Source organism: Rousettus aegyptiacus, unplaced genomic scaffold (assembly GCF_014176215.1).
Source record: "Rousettus aegyptiacus isolate mRouAeg1 unplaced genomic scaffold, mRouAeg1.p scaffold_m13_p_4, whole genome shotgun sequence".
In the NCBI taxonomy this organism is placed as follows: Eukaryota; Metazoa; Chordata; class Mammalia; order Chiroptera; family Pteropodidae; genus Rousettus; species Rousettus aegyptiacus.
The window spans coordinates 68,248,401-68,271,085 of NW_023416307.1; the positions used below are offsets into that span (position 1 = coordinate 68,248,401).

At 32.6% G+C, this 22,685-nt stretch overlaps 1 long non-coding RNA gene across 1 annotated transcript in view; it reads right to left on the reverse strand.

Annotated features, from left to right (window-relative positions):
• Positions 1–691: 691 nt before the first annotated feature.
• LOC118601776 overlaps positions 692–22,685 on the reverse strand; it is a 201,575-nt gene continuing 179,581 nt past the window's right edge. Inside the window, exons 4-5 of the long non-coding RNA XR_004950598.1 lie at positions 21,271–21,400; positions 692–1,526 (exon numbers count right to left, since the gene is read on the reverse strand). This is a non-coding gene — a long non-coding RNA (uncharacterized LOC118601776). The remainder of the gene's footprint in view (positions 1,527–21,270; positions 21,401–22,685) is intronic.

The window sequence follows — 22,685 nt, forward strand, 5'->3', positions numbered from 1 at the left end:
TTATTCTCATTTTTTATAATTTAAAATGTTACAGCTAAGAATTTAAAAACTCAAATATTTCTTCATTATCTATTAAAGTCTCATTAATGACAGTAGCAAAAAATGGACTGGCTAGGGCAGGGGTAGGCATGAGGGTTAAATGAACATTTAAAAAAAAATAAATTTGTCTGAAAAAATACCATTTTAAAGAGTTCTCTTTAGGCTGGATTGATAATTAATTATGAATCTTTTATATCAAGCAAGAAGCTGGAAATAAATCCAGTCTCCTGTATTATACCTCAGACACCTGTCACCTTTCATTGTAAAAGATGCAGACTAAACTGTTTGAATTTTTATTTAAATGCAGTTTAATACAGAATTTAAATTATATAAAACAAAAATACCTCTAATTGCATAATGTATTCTTAGTAAATAAATAATATATGACCTTTTGATTGTATAAATGACATTCATCGAATTTTAATAAATGTAATTGTGTTACTCCCACCCATCACTAATTTTATAATCATTTAAAGTCTAATTCTTGCTGAAAGTAATATATTTATCTATTTGTAATACATTTTCATGTTTAATGCTTTCTATATAATTAAAAGTTATTTTGTTGAAAAAAAGTCTAACTGTTCATGAAGTGAAATTATTTTAAACTTTTCATATGCTGACAGAAAACTTTTTATTCTCCATTTACAAAATGACATCTGCTCTATTTCCATTTTACTTTTTCAAAATGAGGTTACTTTAGTATTTTCTTATTTTGTCAAATAGCTTTGCCAAAGATGGTGAAAATGCAGTCCCCGAAGACAAAAAAAATTACAGAAATGTAGACACAGCACTTTACATATGGTAATTATATACTTAACATTGTATATAAGGTATTTCAGACATCTATTTCTCTCCATATTTTTAGCTCAGCCAAACTCTGGAAAAGTTTAAAAATTAAAAATCAAGGCATTTAGAGAAAAGGATTTTGATTATTATTTAAATGAGAGTAATTATATAGTATTAATAATATAAATCAGTCTTCCCATGTAATCATCTAAAGACACAACGTCTGTATCTCTATTTAATAACAATTTTCAAAAGTAAAACTCTCAGCAGAGATATTCTGCTGTTGTTACCTGATCACAGTCCTCTCCCAACTGCCATACATCATACACACACATACATCCAGATATACACATGTACATACATACATGCACGCACTGGAGTTTGAGGTTTAATATTTTGGATTCTGATTTCAGACTTACCTGGGTTTATAGCCAACTCTATCATTTATTAAGTATGCTACTTCAGCTAATTTATATACTTAACCTCTCTAAGACTCTGACTTCATTTGAAAAACAAAGAGGCACCATGAATATTCTCAATAAGTTGAAAGTGCTTCTGTTCAATTATTGCTTTTGTTGGTAGGATGCTTTTAGGAAGATAAGTAGTTGTGATATTAGTAAGTATTCATGGTTTATTCTCTGTATTTGGAAAGTTTATTTCCAGTCATCATCAGATAGAAACATCTTGTTAGAAGATCATTCCTAGAACACAGTACATATAAGAAAAGATAATTATGAAGCCCAGGATGAATCATAACTTCAATAAATTCTGAGAAAATTCAGCCATTAGAAACACATTTTTTTTCATTTTAATTTTCTCTTACTTGCTTAGTTGTTACAGAAATCAGAATATGAGAACAGACTCAGCAGTACTGATCACTGATGAATTTTAACAAACAGGGTGGGACAAATCAGAGTCCAAAACACATCCTGTTATATTATTATTACAATATATTATTTTTATTTATTTGTACATAATTTACCACTGTAATTAATTGAGGCTTAAAATTTAATTTTAATCTTTTAATCAATAGAATCCCAGAAAAATACATTATATGAAAAAATTATACAGCTTTAAACAGGAACTTTACTTCAGCTGCTCTCTCCATTATTTAGCTAAAATATCTGATATCTGACTTCATGTCGGACATCACAACAATCAGCATAACAGTAGTCTTCTGTGTCTGGTATGAAGACTATATTCCCTGAAGAAGATGAGTCTTCTTTAAGTATATCTGAGCTAAAGATATAAAATCTTTGCTCTGTTCTGATGTCCCTCCTTCAGGTCAAGGCTTCGGGCTAGAACATTTATAATTCATAAATCTCACTCTCCTTTATAAAAATGAAAAAAAAAAAAGTCCTGAGCAAGAGTAATACAGAGGAAAAAGCACTCAACTAGAAATCAGGACTGGTCTAGTCCTGAATCATATTCTATCTTGGTAATCTCAAGCAAAAAAAGAGCCTCCCTGCAAAATGAAAAAGTTTGTTTAAACTATTTCTAAGCATCACTCTACTATAAATGTTTCTTGGTGGAAAATAATCTACCATATGTGTTCTTTTAATTTAATTGATATTTTTCATAATACACAGATACCATACATACTCCATATATATACATATATGCACACACACACACATATATATGTGCATATATATGTATGTCCATATATATGTATATATGTGTGTGTGCATGTGTATATATAGAGAAAGAGATATACTTTCTCTCTCTCTCTCTTCCTTCCCTTCTTCCCTCCCTTAGCCAAATATAGAAACCCAAAAATTCAATACTCTTATTCTTATTAAGCAAAAGAGAAATCTGAAAGGATTTATCATCAGATCAAGAGGATTCTGTGGCAGATTTATTTCCCTGGGGAAATATATAGGCCAATAATAGAATTCTAGATCTGATTTCTATGTAGTGATAAAATATCTATTTGTTTTTTGCTAGTAAAAGGAAAATGGAGGAAAGGTCATTTATCATCCAATATAATAAAAAGAGCTCAGCAAATGCTTATGTGAAACCCCCCTCTCCTCACTTAAGATACAAGTCCTCCTAACACACATCTACTTTTATTATAGAGTCTTATCTTCTTTACCCTCAAGAAAAAGTAAGAAACATGTCCTATTCTAGCCTGAGGAAAAACAGAAGGAAAAAGTAACATCAGCACTCTCTCGTTCTCTGGTGAAAAGATAGACTTGATGACCTAATTGGCCCTTTCTGACTCTAATTTGTATGACTGACAGTTAAAACACCTTGTGCAAGGTGGAAACCAATTGAGAACTACAGTAGAGAAAGAAGCACCAGCCAAATAGAAAGCTAAATTAGATGTGCTTGTCTGAGTCTGAATTTGCCAAGCTGTTTTGTTTTATCTCTATGGCAATGTGTAATGCCATCCACAAGAAGGTAAATAGCTAGAAGGGCTATCAGGAGAGGAAATGAAGTAAATTCTTACTGATCTTCAAAGGAAATAAATACCCTGTTGGTCCGCCTCTTAGTTCCTAAACTATGAGATATCTATTATTTCCAGGTTATTCTAGCAAGCTGCATTTCCACATTACTCAGAAACCCAGGATTTTGCTAACAACCTGATAATGGTTTATAAATATTTCTATTATAGCAGCTAGGTTCACTTGACTGCTCAAACTCTTCCCTCTAACTCTTCAACAGATGCATTAAAGAATTTTGTGAGATGACTATTATGTTGTGTTCTTACTGGTACAAAGTGATGCACACCAGGAGAAAGTCTTCCTGACCCCCAAAAATCAAGGCAGTGTCATAGGCTTCTAATAGAAGCACTTCGTAGGAATAAGGAAGTTGACTATGGACGAATATAAATAAATGATCATCTAAATGATTCCAGCTCTCTCAGTTACAATAGTGAATTGGAGAATTATCCTGGCCTTTCTTTTTCGACCACCTCCAACTTTCTACCATATTAACCACAGAAATACATTGAAAATGTGTGCTAGACATTACTTAAGTAGTCACCCTGACAAGCATGGCTAAAAGATACCTACTGGAAGGCCCAGTAGCTGAATATCCAGATATTGTCCTGAAAATGCCAAACCCATATCCAAAAATAGAGCTACAGACTTTTACTCTCCCTGTGGATCATATGGAGATGTTCTAAACCTGGGTTCCCCGTTGTTCTTATTCTCCCAGGTGCCAAGAACTTCGAGAAGGGTGAGTATGCTATGTCATTATTTTGAATTCATAAAAATTAAAGTAATATTTAATATTATTTGCTTATTGCTCTAAATTTACATATATTTTTCTCATTTCATTCTCAAAATATCCAAAGGAAGTTCCTGCTGATATCTCCATTTTAATGGTAAAGAGACAGAGAGTTTTAAAGTTTATTTGATTTTATTCAATTAATAAGTCATAGAAACAGTTTTTAAGCCCATTTTGTAACCAGAATCTGTCATTTTAAGTATTCTTCCACTTTGGCAGAATAGGATTATAATTTACACATGGATTAGGCATTAATACCACGAGTTGCAGGATATTTTAGCCAGTATACTGCTTTTTAAATAGGAGAAGACATTGGAATTTTATTTAGAATTCCATTGATTACAATTTTGTTTCTGCAGATTACTAGCACTGTTTTAACTCATATTTTCAAGTCTCTATTGAGATTAAAAGTTAGATTAATTAATATTTTGTTGACAGGAACAGGATCTTTATTATAAATCACTAGAAGTTAAAAGGGACTATTATATAAAACAAGTAAATAAACAAAGAAAAAATAACCTACCTTTTCTGTTGTGAGAATCAATAGGAATAGAAAAGGAGGAAGGACCAGGAATAACCATTTACATAGACATAGTCCATTTTCAGCAATGAGAAGGATACAGGAAGAAACTTAATAAACTTAGGAAATTGAAGCTAAACATTTCTATTTTATTCCTAAGAAAAAATCTTTTGTCATTATTTTCTGTGTTTTCCACTTAAAATATAGAATTATCTACACTGATTTCTTTTAGTAAGATAATGAAGAGATCACTATATTAAAAAGTTCTCTTAAAAAAGTAAAATCTGAGGCATCTGCGATATGATCAATTTTGACTCATCAAATCCATCATGTAGAAATAAATAAATATTCTTTAATAGAGTTTGTTGAACTTTAGACATTATATGAAGAAAATCCACAAGGTAAAATCATGACTGACATGACCCTCAAATTTTATAACAAAAAGCTATCAGATATAGGACAAGGGAAAATAACTTAGTCACTAAAGTTTTATATTGTTAAATGAAGTGCTTCAGATGCGAACTTTGGGTTTTGCATCCCTATTTGAACAATAGCGATGGGGTGAATTGCAAATTTGCACAGTTCTGTATTGAACTGGAAAATAAATCATTCAAGCCTATTAATTCAGCTTCTACCAATTAGAATTCAAATCATGTACAACTTCAATGATTGCGATTTAAAAATATAAAATGAAGAAAACATTACCACAACTAAAATTAATTCAGAAACATTCAACTTTGGCAATTATCCTTACAAATGAACTAATAATATCAGTATATGATGAACAACACCCACATTTGTGTAGACAGTACTTACACACAAGGTCTAATAAATCTAGAACATGTATTGAACATAAATGGTATGTGTACAGAATACGTATGCTATAAGATTAGAAAAGAATGAATGAAGATTGCACCTTCACTTATGGAGCTTATTAGGACAACATATGTCCTAATAATAAAATATTAATGACAATATAATACAAGTTTTCTGAAAAAATTCATCGACCTACAAAGCTAGATGGAGTTTATTAAATAAGTCACCTCATTCTGTCTAATTTGAGTGACTATATTATAAAGTATACATTCAGTCTGTAGGTTCTCTAAGATCAAGGATCTTGCCCACTCATTTGGGGTTTAATTCTTGAAAAAATCTTGCCAAATATATCTCCTTCCTTCCACCTTCTTACCACCCCTCCTCCCCCTTCTCATTCCTCTCCCTCTTTCCCTTCTTTCTCTTCTGTCTGTCTGTCTGTCTCTCTGTAGAAAGGCAAGCAAATACATTTACAGACTTTGTCAAGGAATGAAGAAGCAACTTTTTACTAAGTCAATCTAAAGGATTTATGGTATAAATGGCCTATTTTGCTCTCGTCTTGAACTCAGTGTCTATTTTGTAGAACCTGGAATCTTACTTTAACATTATATTATTACTTATATTGCTTTGTTTTTATCTGAACAAAGACAGTGAATCCCCAGAATTATTCCTAGAGCTTGCTTTAAGTTTAGCTGTATAATGATAAGCAGTTTATAAGAATCAAGTATTGTAACTGAATAAAGAGTTCATCCACCAGTGGTGCAGACAGCCAATTACACTGACACAGGGATGTTGGGAAAAAAGGTGGCATTTATTGTAGAGTGCTACATGATGGAGAACTGGCAACTTGTGCTAGAAAAACCCAAGCTCCTCTGTGGTTTACAGAAGAGATTTTATAAGGCAAAAATCATGGGTAATCATGAGTAAGGGGTCCGGGGTTGTGGGATGTGTTGATTGACTTAGTTCTTATGCAAGCTTTAGCCATCTATTTATTCAGCTCTTGGCAGCATCCTGTCTGGGTCTACTAACTATGGCCAGTTGGTCTCAAACATAAAGAGAGGTCTGTAAGACATCTTAGGGTTGTGAGTCAGTGATGCTATCTTAAAAGCAAATAGAAAAGAATACAGCTATACATTTTATGCTTAACTGGCTACATTCTTCTGTTACCTTAACAGAGTATACGTGTGAAACTTGCTTCACAGGCAGGCCTACAGACCCAAGGACATGACTCCATTCCAGTGTGGCTACAACTCTTAAGAAGGGCTAATTTAATGATTTTAACTAAAAATTAAATTCCAATATATCTAGTCTGTTTTGACTTGCTATTGGCTTCAATATGCCTCTACAGCAAAACTGAGAATCTTCTAGACAAATGGAACAGAAATTTAAGCTTCTATTTAGGATCTAAAATGCTGGCAAGAGCATTGTTTCCCACCATTACAATAGCAACATAAAAAGTTGGATGGTCTATAAATCAAAATTTTCTTGAACTCATAAGAGGACTGAGGTCATAGGGCAACGAACTAACCAGAAATCTATGGAAAGACAGGGTCTTCCAAAGAGAGACAACACAAAGCACTTCTTAACATGGAACAGATGAAGAAAGAAGTTAGCTAAAATTTAAATAAATTGCTAAATAATGAATACTGGATAGTGTGAGAGTGTAGAACTCTTAGGAACTAAAAAGCACAAATATAATACATGCTAATCTGCAACATTTTCTCCATAGATCTCAAGAGATGATTATGAGAAAAACTGGACTCAAACTAAGACACGGGAGTGATCCTCTCACCTGGGCCCAGGGGAGAGGACTTTCATGTAGGAAAGGCAAGAAGTTCCACTCAAAAGCTCCCGTATTGTACTTTTGGAACAAAAGTATAAGCCACTGGCATAAGGGAGTAAAACACGCTGCCCTCAAGATACAGGGGAAGAACCTTTGCATCTGGAAGAAAGGAGTTAAAAAAGAAATATCTACTCATGAGGAAGGGCAGAAAAATACTCAGGACTCAGATTGTTGGAGGTTATCCACTGAGGGAGAGGTGGAATCATTGAGAAGGAGCTCCTCATAGTCTTTAGAATCGGGAATACACTGCCTGACCAGAACTAGGAATGAACTACAACACCAGAGGATATCTATGCTTGCCACACCCTTTACCAGGTTATCAAGAGTTATGTGACATTTAACAGCAGCCTGTTATGTGGAGAAGGACAGAATTATGACGAAATATCTTCTTTTACACAGAAATTCAAAAAGAAGATCTAAAGCAGAGAATGGAACAGACACTGATGAAAAAAACCAGCCCTCACACTAAACAAAAGGCAAAGTAGAAAGTTTTGAAGTGGATGGTACAGGAAAGGTAACCATAACAACAACAACAACAACAACAACAACAATAACGTAGCTTATTTTCTCAGTAGAATAACTCAACTTCCCACACTAAGATTTAGCAAAAGAAGTCTCACATGTCTGGGTATGTGTGTTACATTATATACTTCAGTCTGTACTCTAACGAGATGGCTGGCTGTCAACTAAAGATTACAAGACATGTAAAGAAGGAAGAAAAAACAACACATTGACCAGAGACAAAGTAATCCACAGAACCAGACTCAGATATGACCTAGATGTTGGAACTACCAGAGAAAGAATTTAAAATACCAATATATTGTTTTATTATGTGTTGATTAACATTTTAAAGTCTATAGAGGAAAAGATTGGCAACGTTCATGGACGAATGGAGCAAAGAAATAGAAACCGAAAGACATAATCAAAGGAAAACCTTAGTAATAGAAGTGAATACTGACTTTGATAAGCTTATCAACAAAATCAACACAACAAAGAAAATAATCATTGAACATGAAAATAGACCAACAGAAAGAATGCAAAATGAAACACAAGGAGAAAAAAGGGTAGAAAATAAAACAAGATATCCAAGAGCTCTAAGATAATATCTCATATGTTGAAAAATAAAATCCCAGAAGAAAATAAAATAGAATAAAGCACAAGAAATATTTGAAAAGATAAGAACCAAGACCCCAAGCTACAAATCCCAGAAGTTCAGCAAACACCAAACATATAAATACAAAACACACATATACACCCACATTTTGACAAACCGCTGAAAGCCAAAGGTAAAGAACATACCAGAGAATGAAAATCAGAATTGCAGCAAACTGGTTGGTATAACAATAAAAAAGAGTGGATCTGTAAGTACAAACTATATAAATTAGAAGACAATAGAATGTCACTTTAAAGTACTGGAGAGAAAATAACTGTCTATTCAGAATTCTATACCAGCAAAAAAAGTGACTTTTAACAGGAAGAAGAGATACACCTCAGGGAATAACTTCTGAAATGGTAAAGACACTCTGAGGACCCTGGCAAAGCAACTACTTAACTGATGAAAATTATTAAAAACAAACACACACACATAAAATAACATTGTCTTAAGGGCATGCAGTAGTTTTCTATCATTGCTGTAAAATACTATCACAAAGGCCTATTGGCTTAAGATGACACAAATTTATTATCTTTCAGTTTTGGAGTTCAGAAGTCCAAAGTAGGTACCACTCAGCTAAAATTGAGGTAGGCAAATGTGCATCACTCCTGACAGCTTAGGAAGAATGTACTCCTTTGATTTTCCCAATGTCTAAAGGATACTCACATTTCTTAGCTCATGGCCTCTTTCCATCTTCAAAACCAGCAACAAATGGTAGTGTCTTTCTCATATTCCATTACTCTGACTGACTCTCCTGCATCCCACTTTCACATCTAAGAACCTTTCTGGTTGCATGGCCCTACCAGAATAATCCAGAATAATATCCTCCATCTAAATGTAAACTTATTAGCAATCTTAATTGAATTTTCAAACTTAATCCTCCCTTGCCATTTGATATAATTTATTGACAGGTTCTAGGGATTAAAACATGGACATTGTTGGGGCCTATTTTTATGGTCAGCACATTCTACCCTCTGACAATTTTGATATGCACAAAAGATGCACATCCATCCCATATGCAAATACATTAATTCCATCTCAAGGTCACCAAAAGTCTCAACCAATTAGAGCATCAACCCAAATCTCAAATTTTATATTAATCTAATCATATCAAAAGTTCTAGACCTCATTAACTAATTCAACTAAATCAAATATAGTTAAGACTGTGAGTATAATCCATCCCGAAGCAAAATTTCTCTTCCTCTGTGGACATGGGAAACTAATAAAAATGTTATCCACTCCCAAAATAAAATAGAGGTACAAAAATAGATTAAGTTATAGAGATATCCCTCAAAAAGGAAGAAAATAAAAGGAAGAAGAGAATCATCTATCCTAAGCAATTTCAAAATCTAGCTGGAAAAACAATATTAAGTTTCAAGTCCTGGGAATAACACTCTATGGTTGCGGGTTCTGGCCTCACTGCTCTGTTCTTGGAGTCATTTTTCCTTTTCGTGAAGAGTAGCATGTGTTTGAAGCTTAGTAATTTTATGATACTATTTCTTAATTATAGAATTTTGAGGGTTTTACCACCTTCTTTAATTTTCTCTTTTCTCTGTTCTTTTTAGTACAAGTGGACAGTGTTTCTGCTGATATAAAATTTTCAAGTACCTTGTGTATCTCCCACATATATCATAATATGGATTCGCTGTGTTAGACAAAAGGTTTTTCTACAGATCTTTCCTGCATAGTCCCATATGTATTCCTAGCATTTGCTGAGATGGATGAGGAGATCTATATGTCATACATTCATTCTCTTCACAAAGCCTTCTGTGTGTTCGAATACTCAAGACTTTTTAATCCTCCTGAGGCATTATACAATTATTTTCTAGCCACATCCTTTACTCTCTCTCCAAAGCATCCTATATGGCAGTAAAGTAATTTTTATGTGCTTTATAATCTTGGTAGCCTGAGAATTTCTCAAATTATCATATCCTAGTTCCTTTCTGCTTAACAGTTCCTCCCTCAATATACCTACTCCCTCTCACATTTTACTATAGGCAGCAATAAGAGATTAGACCATACTCTCTTTTCCTTGTAAAAGAGTAGGATTGAAAACTCACTGGCACAAGAAACTTGAGCACAACTTCTGATCAAACAACCTCAGACCCAGGAGTGACACCTAAGAACTCAGGCTAAAAATAATCTCATAGTCATCCCTGACAGTCTAGTCTACTATGTGCATGCCCAAGTCTATATCTTTTTAGAAGCGGAGAGGGAAATTACAAGATACAATTTCCTGTCTCTATGTGGGACCAAAATAATAACAGTAACAACAACAATCACCTACAAGAAAAGAAAAAACAATAGTTTCTCTCCAATGCTTTTCCATCATTTTTACATTAAATTGCAATCGATCTGTAAATATAACAACAAATCAAGAAAATACAATGTTAAATACATAAAGCTGAATTCATTTATCCTCTAAGGTTTTCACATCAAGAGCTAACAAATATCACCTTGGGAAATAGCTTATTGAGAAATTATCAATACAGCAGAACTTATGTCACTTTTTCAACATAAAACAATATCATTACAACATATATTTGACTGGTGTACTTAATTCTTATATTTGAGTCTCCAACATCACTGATAAAACAAATATCAATAACTCAGACCTTAGGTTTTTTGACTAGTCAATGTAATTATCTCATCAGCCATTTTTGAGTTGCCTTTGCTGTCATGTGCTTTTTTCCCTAATTTGTTTTTCTTCACATTTCATTCTCTTTTTTACCTGGTAATACATTGCAAGTTTTGACACATTCTGATGGCATGTATCAAAGTACAATTTTCTCATTAGTTATCTTTCATGTTTTTGTATGTTTTTATTGATTTCTGTCTTGAAATATTCCTTTCAACATTGTTTAACCAGAATTATTTTGTTGACAAGTGTTGCCTAAAAAGTTATTTTTTCTCATAATAAAGTATTAAAATCATTAAATCATTTCTGATATCACACAGCTTAAATACAGGGTTTTTTTTCTTATTTTGAATATGACATGTTAAAATGAAACAGGGCTCATAAAACCCCATTATCTGAACTATTTTTATAAAAGCTTCTGATCAGACTTTAGGGCAGGACTAATCCTAATTATTGTTGCTTAGTAATTAAGCACAATGATAAATTCAGGGGTAAAACTTTTTTTTTTTTTTAAATCTAAAAGACTGAGGGATGAGAAACATGAAGAATCAGGAAAGTGCTATAGGCATTCTGAAAATTCTTGGCTAATAAAGGCACATTCAGCCAGGCGATAATAGCCAGCCTAGAGCACACAAAGTAGTGTAAGACCTGAAGATCACAAACTCTTCTTCCTCCTCACTCTTAAGCCCTCTTCCAGAAAGAGGTATAAATGAACAATTCTCAATATATCTCTTCTCCCCTTCATTTTTGTGTTTGAAGCCAAATATTGGGACTTTCTTAATCAAATATTTCCTCTATAATATTTCCTCTATAATATAATGGTGCAATATAGGATAAGGAACCATTCCAGTTTGCTTAGGACTGAGAATCCCAAGATGCAGTTCTCCAATGTTAAAACTAAGGAAGTCCCAGGCATTTCCTGATGAACCAGGAAGAGTGTGTCACCCTAATCCAATGCCATTTTACTTCAGGATTGGGTCATTGCTGTATTCCAGATCCAACACAAAAAAATCATATGTGTCAGATGAGGCAACCAAAAATTCTTCAGAAACATGTGATTCAAATATTTTTAGGAATAGATGATTAATAAAAATGGATTAAACTGCATAAAGATGTTTAGATTCTGTCAGCAGAAAGAATAACTTTGTAGACCCTGTTTAAAAGAATTAGTCAATAATTCCTGATAAATTACTTGTTCTTCATCACTGGATTAGGAAATCTAGCCCCAGACATCTTCAAAAAGCCTTCATAAACACTGTGAAGCATCACAGTTACACTTCCTATTTACATGTGAATCAGAGCACAGACTGGAGGCAGAATTTGAATGCTTGCCTCAGCACATACTATCTGGTTGGTTATAGGGAGTTCTATAACCTCCTGTGACAGTTTCCTAAATTTTAATAGTGCCTGTCTTGTAACAATGTTGCAAGTTTAAAATGTCATTAAACGGAAAGAATTTAGAACTTTGCCTGGTTCAAAATAAGGATGAAAAAAGTAAAAGTGTTAATTATTTACTTCCCCATCCTGTCACTCAGTCACTTAACAAATATCTATCAATACGCATGGCATGCCTTATTTTTTTCTCTACCTCAGCGCTTAAAAAAATACTTGGCACTTAGAATTGATAGATATTTGTTAAGTAAATGACTGACAGGGGTGTTGGTGAAATGATGAAATTTAACCAAGCCTTCTCAGCCTATGACAGTTATTATGCACAACCTGAAATGTCACTATAAAGAATGAATAATCAATAACATACAGTATTACAAATTTCTTTTAACTAAGGAGCACTGAACAAGTGTGCTTTGAGGTAGCCAGAAGAAAGAATGTGACAAAGAATGTGGCATACTATTAAGCTAATGCACTGGTGTCACAAATCCTGCTAGGCCAAGCTCAGGTGCTTCTTTCCTGACTGAAGGATATATTCCCCCAAGTGCTAATTGTCAATCTCCTCGGGGAGTTGCCTGAACTAAAGGAAGCTGCCCCCACAAAAGTTTTGCCTCATTCCTGAGACAGCCCTATTCTAGCTACTGATTCACATGGGGTATTAAAAACCTGCCTCGTTACCTCAAATCAAATAGCTCTCAAGGGCTATGTGAGCTTCAGAGTTCACACAGTGTGGGCTCAGGCCTTTTAGTGACTGTACAAATCCCAGCACCTTCTGCCTAATCTTTATTTCTTCTCTTCCTTTTCAGTACATTCATTTCAATAAGTAGAAGTTGTGAGAATCAAATGGAATAACTTATGAAAAATGATTAAATAATATTTTTGTACATGGGGAGTGCTCAGTAAAATTTGCATTTTTATTATTGAAGAAAACAACCTATTCCATATAAGACTCTTATAGTATTCTTCTTTGAAGGCTAATCCATCTGGTATCTGAAAAATTCTACTGTCAGGAAATTTACTGTTTATACTGATCAATCATGCTAAAAATCTTTAGGTATTGCCTTAAGCACAAAATCTCTCTGTATACCTGTGCTCATTTTCTTCCACAATTTGATAGGATAAACATAATCCTTTCACTTTTTTTATATTTTGTCTTAACTAAAAAGAAACTTTTCCCATTATCTGTAAATTATTCTATGAACCCTTAAAACAAATTATAGTTGATTTGGTGTTTGTTTTGTTTTGTTTGAAACTTCCCAAATGATCATGACTCGATCTAAGTCTCTTATTTGCTTGCTGATAGCAGATGAGAGAAATAATCTTCTCGGAAAAAAATACATTTATTTCTATCATATTCCTTATATTTCCATTAGGCATATAGATGAAACTGTGGGGTCAGTATTAGTCACTGCCCTAGCAGAATGAAAAGACCTCATTAAAGAGATGACTCACAAAGGGCAGATATCCTAATAATTTAGTCAAGATTTTTTTTTTAATCACAGCTAGAATATTTAGAAAGTCTTGATAAACCTGTTTGTTATAATTTTGAATGAAATGGGGTAAGCTGAGGAAGTGAAACAAAGAAGTACATAAGCATACCTGTAAACAAGGAGGGCCTCTTGTTCTTATGGCCAGGGACACATTTTTTCAGGGACAATTTCTCAGGAAATTGTTCTACTCGACAGGATGCCTGAATGCTCCAGAAAAAAGGAAGCTCCTTTTTATTCTTTTCTATGCAGTTCCAATTTACTCCTACATGCCTTTATTGTCATAGTACTCCTATACAGAAGAGTGTAAGAAACTAAAACAGAAAAATGGATACAATGATAATTACATAGGGATATTATTTTCAACTGTGATTTTCTCAATTATGATACATTTATTCTTTAAATCTCCACAAATACAATATAATATATTAAAACATATAAGATTATGTAATGGCTTATTGAATATCCTGTGAAAACATAGACTTTTAGGGATCTTTAACATACAAATGTACCTTATATAAGCTTTCAGGGGACAATAGCATATACAAAAATCCTTAAGCACACGAACTCATACTTTTCATAAACAGAAACAAATTATTACTGCTTCTTTGTTGGAGCAGGTCCAAGGTAAAACAAAGAATTGATGCTGTATTTGTCAGAGAACAATTAATATGGTAGAACTTCCCTATCTTCACTATATAGCTGGCAGATGCACCCCTATCATTTGATCATATAGTCTGAGATTACTTCATAGTGCAAACAATCTACCTGACACCAGAGGAAAATAAATTTTAAAACAAAAGATAATGGAGAAGAAAAGTTAACATTATTTTTCATTTTCTTTTTTCTTTAAATGGCTGTTTTTATTGGCTCAAAGAACATGGCAGATGTTGTCTGTGTTTTTGTCAAAAAGACTGACAGTTTGCCTAGTGAGCAAGATCACCAAGGTAGAGTTACAGGAAAGCAATATTTTGATTCGGAAGTAAAAACAAATATGATGTTTTAGCACATATTTCCAATTGCATATCTTGTAAGCATTTTGGAAATTAATAGCTGCTTTATATATGTATATATATGTATGTATATATATGTATGTATATATACATATATGTATGTATGTGTGTGTGTGTGTGTGTGTGTGTGTATAGCAGATATATATACATTTTTACCATTCCTTTTATGCAACCTACCAAAAAATAGTCTCCTAAACATTGCAGTAGCATAGACTGGCATAACTGGTACACAGCAGTAAACATATCAAAACAAATTCAAGAAATCCCTGACCATCAGCATATGTAAAACTTATACCATCATGTCACATGGTACTGTTCTCAACTGCTATCAAGTTTAAAGACCCCACTGTTCTTTTGACAGCATTTCTGCACAGTTTCATTTTGATTTCTGCTTTTTTATTATTCTAGAACTTCCTCACGTTGCCTTGCATAAAAGATCAATTAAAGGACTAACTGTAGCAGGAACAGTTCCTATATAAAAGATTGAAAAGTTACCTAATTCTCCATATACTTTCCTAAATGCTGTTGCTATATGTATTTGCTGGAGACTTTAACAAATATCTAGATATTTTAGGATTATTCTCTGTTCCCAACTAGAAAATTGACCCCCAAAAAGGATAAGTTTCACGGTGCTGAATTTTAAGGTGTGAATTGTCAGCTTTATATTTCTTCAAATCCCTGTAGGAGATGAGAGGTTTTATGTGAATCTCTGAAAGAAAAAAAAAAAAGAAAAGAAAAACCTCTACATACTCAAAAAAAGTGATACAAGAAAGAATCTAGTATAACTTCATCATAGGCAAGTAATATTTCCAGGATGTTCAGAATACTCTATTGAGTAGTTAGGAGAAAATACAACCTGTTTTGTAAAAAAAACATACATAAACACATGTACCCAAACACACGACCCTGCATGAAAAAAATGACTCAAGGATTATTTCAAATATGATCCTAGGAATTGTATTATTGGCCAAGGTGTTCAGATGCAAGTGGGAAAAAATTCAACTCACACAAACTTTTTTTTTAAATGACATTATTGATATAGTTAAGTGAAAACTTAATACACAGCTGGATCCAGAAGTTCAAATGAGGACATGTGAAACGGTAATTTTTCCCACTATGGTGATTTATTCTTTGTGCTTTGCTTTCATTTTCAGACAGCTTATTGCAACATGATGGGCCCTCATTAGTCGAGTCCTGCATCCTCACAATTTAAATGTGAGAGAGACAAATATTCAGGTACAGACATATTCAGGTACTTATAAATGTCCTACTTTTAGTCAACTATGTTAATAAATATCAGCCATGGACCGACCATTAGGATTTGATTAACGAAACTTAAATTTTATGTCCACCTCTGGAGCTAGGGTTCAATTGAGATCCAAAAGAATCATGTAAACTGATGATGAAAAAGAAGATTCTTGAAGATAAGTGAGAGTCCTATTATCAGTAAAAGAGGAAATGGTTACCTAATCAGCAAAAACAATTAATATCATTAAGAGTTTATCTTTGACAAGTGATATAATAGGATGCAAATGCTTACTGTTAGCTTACTGATAAAGAGTTGTGTGTTTCTAACTATTACACTAATTCAACAAATGCATTTCTCCAGAAATGCTGTAACTGCCTCTTCCATTATCAAAATCACCTCAGTCTTATGGGCTTTTTTTTAACCTAACGGTTATGTGTTAAATAGACAAAAAATTTCATATTGTCATCTTCTATCTAATTCTCTAGAGGAAAGATCAGTTTTGTGGTGCTATGATTTTAAAATAAGTAATTCCAATTTAACTCAGCAAACATTTAATGATTTACAATATTTTAGACATTTCATACTATGTTATACATTGTGTTAAATATAAACATTTTAATTCTCGGTTCCTGATTTTAATAGCTCAAATTCTAATGTGAAAAAAACAAGAAAGAATGAAATTCTGAAAAATAAAGATAATCGTTAGTATCAAAGAGCTGTACTAATATTACCAAATTTTTTCTTTTAAAACTATATATATAAATATATGTATATATTATAAAGTAAACAACGATTGATACAGCGCAATACTAATAGACTGAAGACCAGACAAGGAAGCCTAGAAATGTCTAAATATATTTGAGAATGCAATATATGATAAATTAATTCAAAATTAAATTTACTTAAACTAGTTTGGGGAAACAGACCATATATATAGCTTAAAAAATTAAAGGCAGGTATATTTCATGCTATGCAATGTAAATTTTAAATGAATCTGAATGAAATGTAAAAAATAAAACATTAAAGTGTTAGATGAAATTATGAATTAAAAACATATGTGTAAATGTATACACAGATACATACATATTGGAGTGGAGATATTTTTCTAACTAGAATCAAAATTCGGAGCCATTAAATATAATATACTGATAAATTCAAGTGCACAAAAACTAAAAAACATAAAGTCCTCCATAATTAAAATCAAATTACAAACATAATGGGAACTATTTTGACACTTATGTCTCAAAGGACTAAGTTTTCTAAAGAACTCCTCAAAATTAATAACAAGGCCATAAGGAAGATATGCAAAGAGAAGACATAGAATGACATTTCACAGAAAAATTTGTGTAAGTGTTGCAAATCATATAAAAATATTTCAGTTTCCTCAAAATGAGAGAGACTTTAATTAAAATTGTAAAACTGTCTTTTATAAACCTACCAGAATGACAAAAATTAACAAGTTTCAATAGTTGATTATAAGATATGAGCACATTGATGATAAAAGTGCAAATTGCCACAACCTTTTAGAGGGTATTTTGGCAATGCCTACTTCTATAGTTTCACATCTAAGAATAATTCTTTCATATACACACTTTTTCAAAATGACCCACATAAATGTTATTTAGAATTATTTATAACAAATAAAAATAGGAAATAATCTATATGTCAATTGAATAGGAATAAAATCAATTATGGTACATCTTTACAAAGGAACACATAAAGAGGAATGTGGTGTTCTTTATAGAAATTATACCAGTATACTGCACATACAGGAATCATGATGTATATTCACAAAGTAACTAATTTTATTTCCTACTATCTCTAAAATTTGTTCATTTGTTCCCTCTTCTTTGCTTGAAACTTAGATAGTTCCATTTATTTTTCTGATCATGCAAGACTACAAATACTTCTATGGTAACTTACAGAAGAAAAGCACACTTGTAGGTCAACACTTAGATATTGAGTCCCATCTACTATCTTCTCACTTAATACAAAGTTATTGTAATTCCCAGGGATGTTGCTGGTGCACTGCCTATGCATTAATAAAGGATTAGAGATGGATCCCTTCTTTTTCTTCTTACCTCCTTCCATATTCAGGGTTGAAAGGTCAGGAGAGAGAAAAGATAGGCTACCAGGACAACTCTTATTTATTAGGTACTGTCTAAAGCTTAATCTTGCTGATGTTCGTAACTGACTCATGACTGAATTTTTGACATTTGGAACTGTTCTTTATCATGACTGTGGTCATGCACACAAAACTCTATGCTTATGTGAAGTCCATATATTGTCTATCACAATGAGTGAATTTTACCATATGTCATTTAAAAAATCGACTATGATAAGTGTATTACCAATCAATAACAGCCAGACTAAAGGGGCTAGGAAATAAGAGAGTTAACTTCAGTAACTTAGAAAAGAGTATTCTACTATAAGGCTAAATATTAAAAGAACTCTATGCAAATACTATATTCTAGCTAGTACATTTGATTCTCACAAAGCTATGGGTCAGCAATTCTAAAATGCTTATGTAAATGCTAAGGTTCAACAAATACAAAAATATATTGTAAAGAATGTGAGACAGATCCTCTCTTACACAAAGAAATTACAAAAAAAAAAAAAGAAAAAGAAAAAGAAAGGAAATAACCCTTTAGTGGCATTGAATTGAAATTGCAGACGTTATTAAGAATTTGAAGCTTTTAAATGTATACATTTAATACATACATGCATACATATAGGTAAATACATACAGACAGATGACTGTTAGGGTGGTCAGTGCCTGGGTCCCAAAAAGACACAGATCTGTACTTCAGAAAACAACTGGAGAGAAGGAGGAAGTCATTTTTCTGAGATTTAAGAAAGATTTAATCCTGGAGTGTGAAATCATTAAATGTAGTCTTCTCAAACAAAATCATTTAAATCAATAGCAGTTCTCTGGGATATATATATATATCATTCATAGGCATTGAAAAGAAAGATGGATTTTTTTAAAATAACATAGGTTTTAAACAGGACTTAACATGCCTTTGTTGAGGCACCTTCCAGAATGTTAGCTACAGCAGCTACTATTTCTATTAAGGTGACCTGAATATCAGATTCAAAGGCTGTCTCAAAGAAAATTTGCTATGACTTTTTATAATATAAGACAAGCAGTTTGTGAGATCTTTATACAAAGTGTTAAAAAGCCTGTCTTTCTGCCAAACAATACATTGAAAGAACCAAATAAAAATTAAAATGTGTATATTTGTGTATGTCTATGTGTATGCATATATTAGTAACATACATATATTCCCTAACTCTGTTCACTGATATCACAGTGGCAATTAACACACCTAGCACTCAGATCTTGGTTCTTAATACCAATATCCTACAATGAGAACTAGGATTCCTTGGAGAAATAATTGAGTCCAGGCCCCGGGTAGGAAAAACACAAAATGATCCATCCTTATCTTTCAGAAAGTAATGAAGAACTCAAAAAAGAACTGACATTTCCAAAGTTTAAAGAACCATCTTGAAAGATTTTCTAACAGCTGAATTTGAAAATAAATAAAAACTCATAGAATAAAATAAATATTTATGATTCTATACTGATAGAGATAAACGATTGAATACATAGAAAGATATAATGACTAAATGTAATGTGATATCCTGGATTGGGTCCTGGAACAGAAAAAAAAAATGCACTGATGAAAGAAAAAGATACAATTTAAATAAACTCTATAATTTAGTTGATACCAATTCAGTATCTTAGTCTTGATAACTGTACTGTGATTATGCAAAATGTGAACATTAGGAGAAAGTGTGTGAATGGTACCTGGGAACAATCTGTAATATTTTTAAAACTTTACTGAAATTCTAAAATAAATAATTTTAAAAGTATGGTTGATTGCTCAAAAGAGTATGAAGTATGCTAGTACTTTTTAAAGTAATGTACATACAACTTTTAAAAAATCTAACAAGTATAATTAATATATTACCAAAAAATGTATTCCTCAAAAGTTACTGGAGTCCCAACAGAAACTTTCCAGGCCAGAAGGAATTGGCACAAAATATTCAAAGCGATGAAAAGTAAGGACCTACAACCAAGACTACTCTACCCAGAAAGGCTATCATTTAAAATTGAAGGAAAGATAAAGAGCTACCCAGACTAAAAAAAAAAAAAAAAAGCTAAAAGAGTTTATCACCATCAGACAAGTATTACAAAAAATGTTAAAGGGATTTCTTTAAGAAGAAAAGGAGGGAGGGAAAGAACATAAATATGAATAATAAAATGGCAACAATTGTGAACCTATCAATAATCACTTTAAATGAAAATGAACTAAATGCTCCAATCAAAAGACAGGGAATCTAAATGGATAAAAGAACAGGACACATAGATTTAATTGATATTTTCAGAGCATTTCTCTCCTAAACAGTAAAATATACATTCCTTTAAAGTACACAAGGAATGTTTTCCAGGGTAGACTACGTTAGGCCACAAAATTAGTCTCAATAAATTTAAGAAGACTGAAATCGTATCAAGCATCTTTTCTGACCACAATAATATGAAACAAATCAATTATAAGAAACAAATTTAAAAACACACATAGGCTAAATAATATGCTACTAAACAATGAATGAGTTAACAATGAGAGCAAGGAAAAAAATTAAATGATAGCTTGAGAGAAATGAAGAAGGAAACATAACAACCCAAAATTTATAGGACACAACAAAAGCAAGCCTAAGAGGGAAATTCATAGGAATATAAGTCTACCTCAAGAAACAAGAAAAATCTCAAATAAACAATCTAAACTTACACCTAAACAAAACTAAAAAATGAACAACAAACAAAATCCTAAGTTAGTACAAGAAAAGAAATAATAAAGGTCAGAGCTGAGGTACTGTAGACTCCAATAAGATCAGAACTCCAGGCCTGAGCTCATGCTCTCTCTACCAAAACCTTGCTATATAGACCTAGGCATGCCGTGTACCCCGAGGACTTAGTTGCATACTGAAGTATTCACAGAGAAAATGATAAAACCCAGTTCGGAAGTAGAAAGAGGGGAATGAAAGTTTGTATAAGGGCCTGGGAACAAAGGAAAAATGATGAGTCATCAGTCTAATACGTACCTCTTCGATTGTCTTGCTTGGTACCAGTATGTACTGCAGAGATCCAGGAGCATGCATGTGGATACTTCAACCCAGAATTTCCAGTCTGTCAATGATTGCTTTCTTGAAAACATATCTCCTTGAACCACACCTAGGATATAAAGGCAGCTTGAAAAGTAAGCCAAGTCCAGAAAACAAGATAGATAGCCTTGATCGCCCCCCTCCCCACCCCTCCAAGATGCAGTCCTCTCCCTGGGGCTTTGGAATTTCTCCCATGTCCCTTACTCATCCCTCTCCCTAAAACAACCCCTGGCTGCACTGAAGGGCAAGACAGCCTTTGAGACAGCAGTCTGCCGTCTTCTCATGGCACCAGCTCTTGAATAAATGTGCTTTCCTTCTACAAATTAAATAAATAAATAAATAAATAAATAAATAAATAAATAAATAATAAAATAATATAAAATAAAAAGACCAGAGCAGAAATGAACAAGATAGAGCCTAAAAAATCAATATAAAAGATCAATAGCTTGTTCTTTGAAAAGATAAATGAAATTGACAAACCTTTAACCAGACTTATCAAGAAGAAAAGAGGAAGACCCAAGCAAATAAAAACAGAAATGAAAAAAGAGAAGTAACAACTGACACCACGGAAACACAAAGGATTGCAAGAAAATACTACAAAAAAATTATATGCCAACATATTTGACAATCTGGAAGAAATAGATTAACTCCTAGCAACATACGATCCTATTAGATCCAGAAAAAGCATTTGACAAAAACCAGTATCTATTTATGATAAAAATTTTCAGCAAAGTAGGAATAGAGGGAACATACCTCAGCATAATAAAGGCCGTGCATGACAAATCCATAGCTAATATACTCAATGTTGAAAAGCTAAAAGTGTTTATCTTTGATCAGAAAGAAGACATGATTGTCCTCTTTCATCACTTGTATTCAACATAGCATTGGAAGTCTTAGCTATAGCAATCAAACAAGAAAAAAATGGAATAAAAGTCATCTGAATTGAATAGAAAAAAGTAAAACTGTCATTTGCAGATGACATACTTTATATAGAGAACCCTAAAGATTCCACCAAAAAACTATTAAAAGTGATAAATGAATTTAGTAAACTAGCAGGATACAAAATTAACATACAGAAATTGGTTGTATTTTCATATACCAATAGCAAACTATCAGAAAGAAAAATTAAGAAAACAATATTATTTACATTAAAAAATAAAATAAAATACCTAAGAATAAATTTAACCAAGGAGGTAAAAAACTTGTACTCAGAAAATTATAAGACACTGAAGAAAAAATCGAAGATGATGCAAATAAATGGAAGCATATACCATGCTTACAAATAAAAAAAAATTAACATTGTTAAAGTGTGTCCATACTACCCAAAGCAATCTATAGATTCAAGGCAATCCATA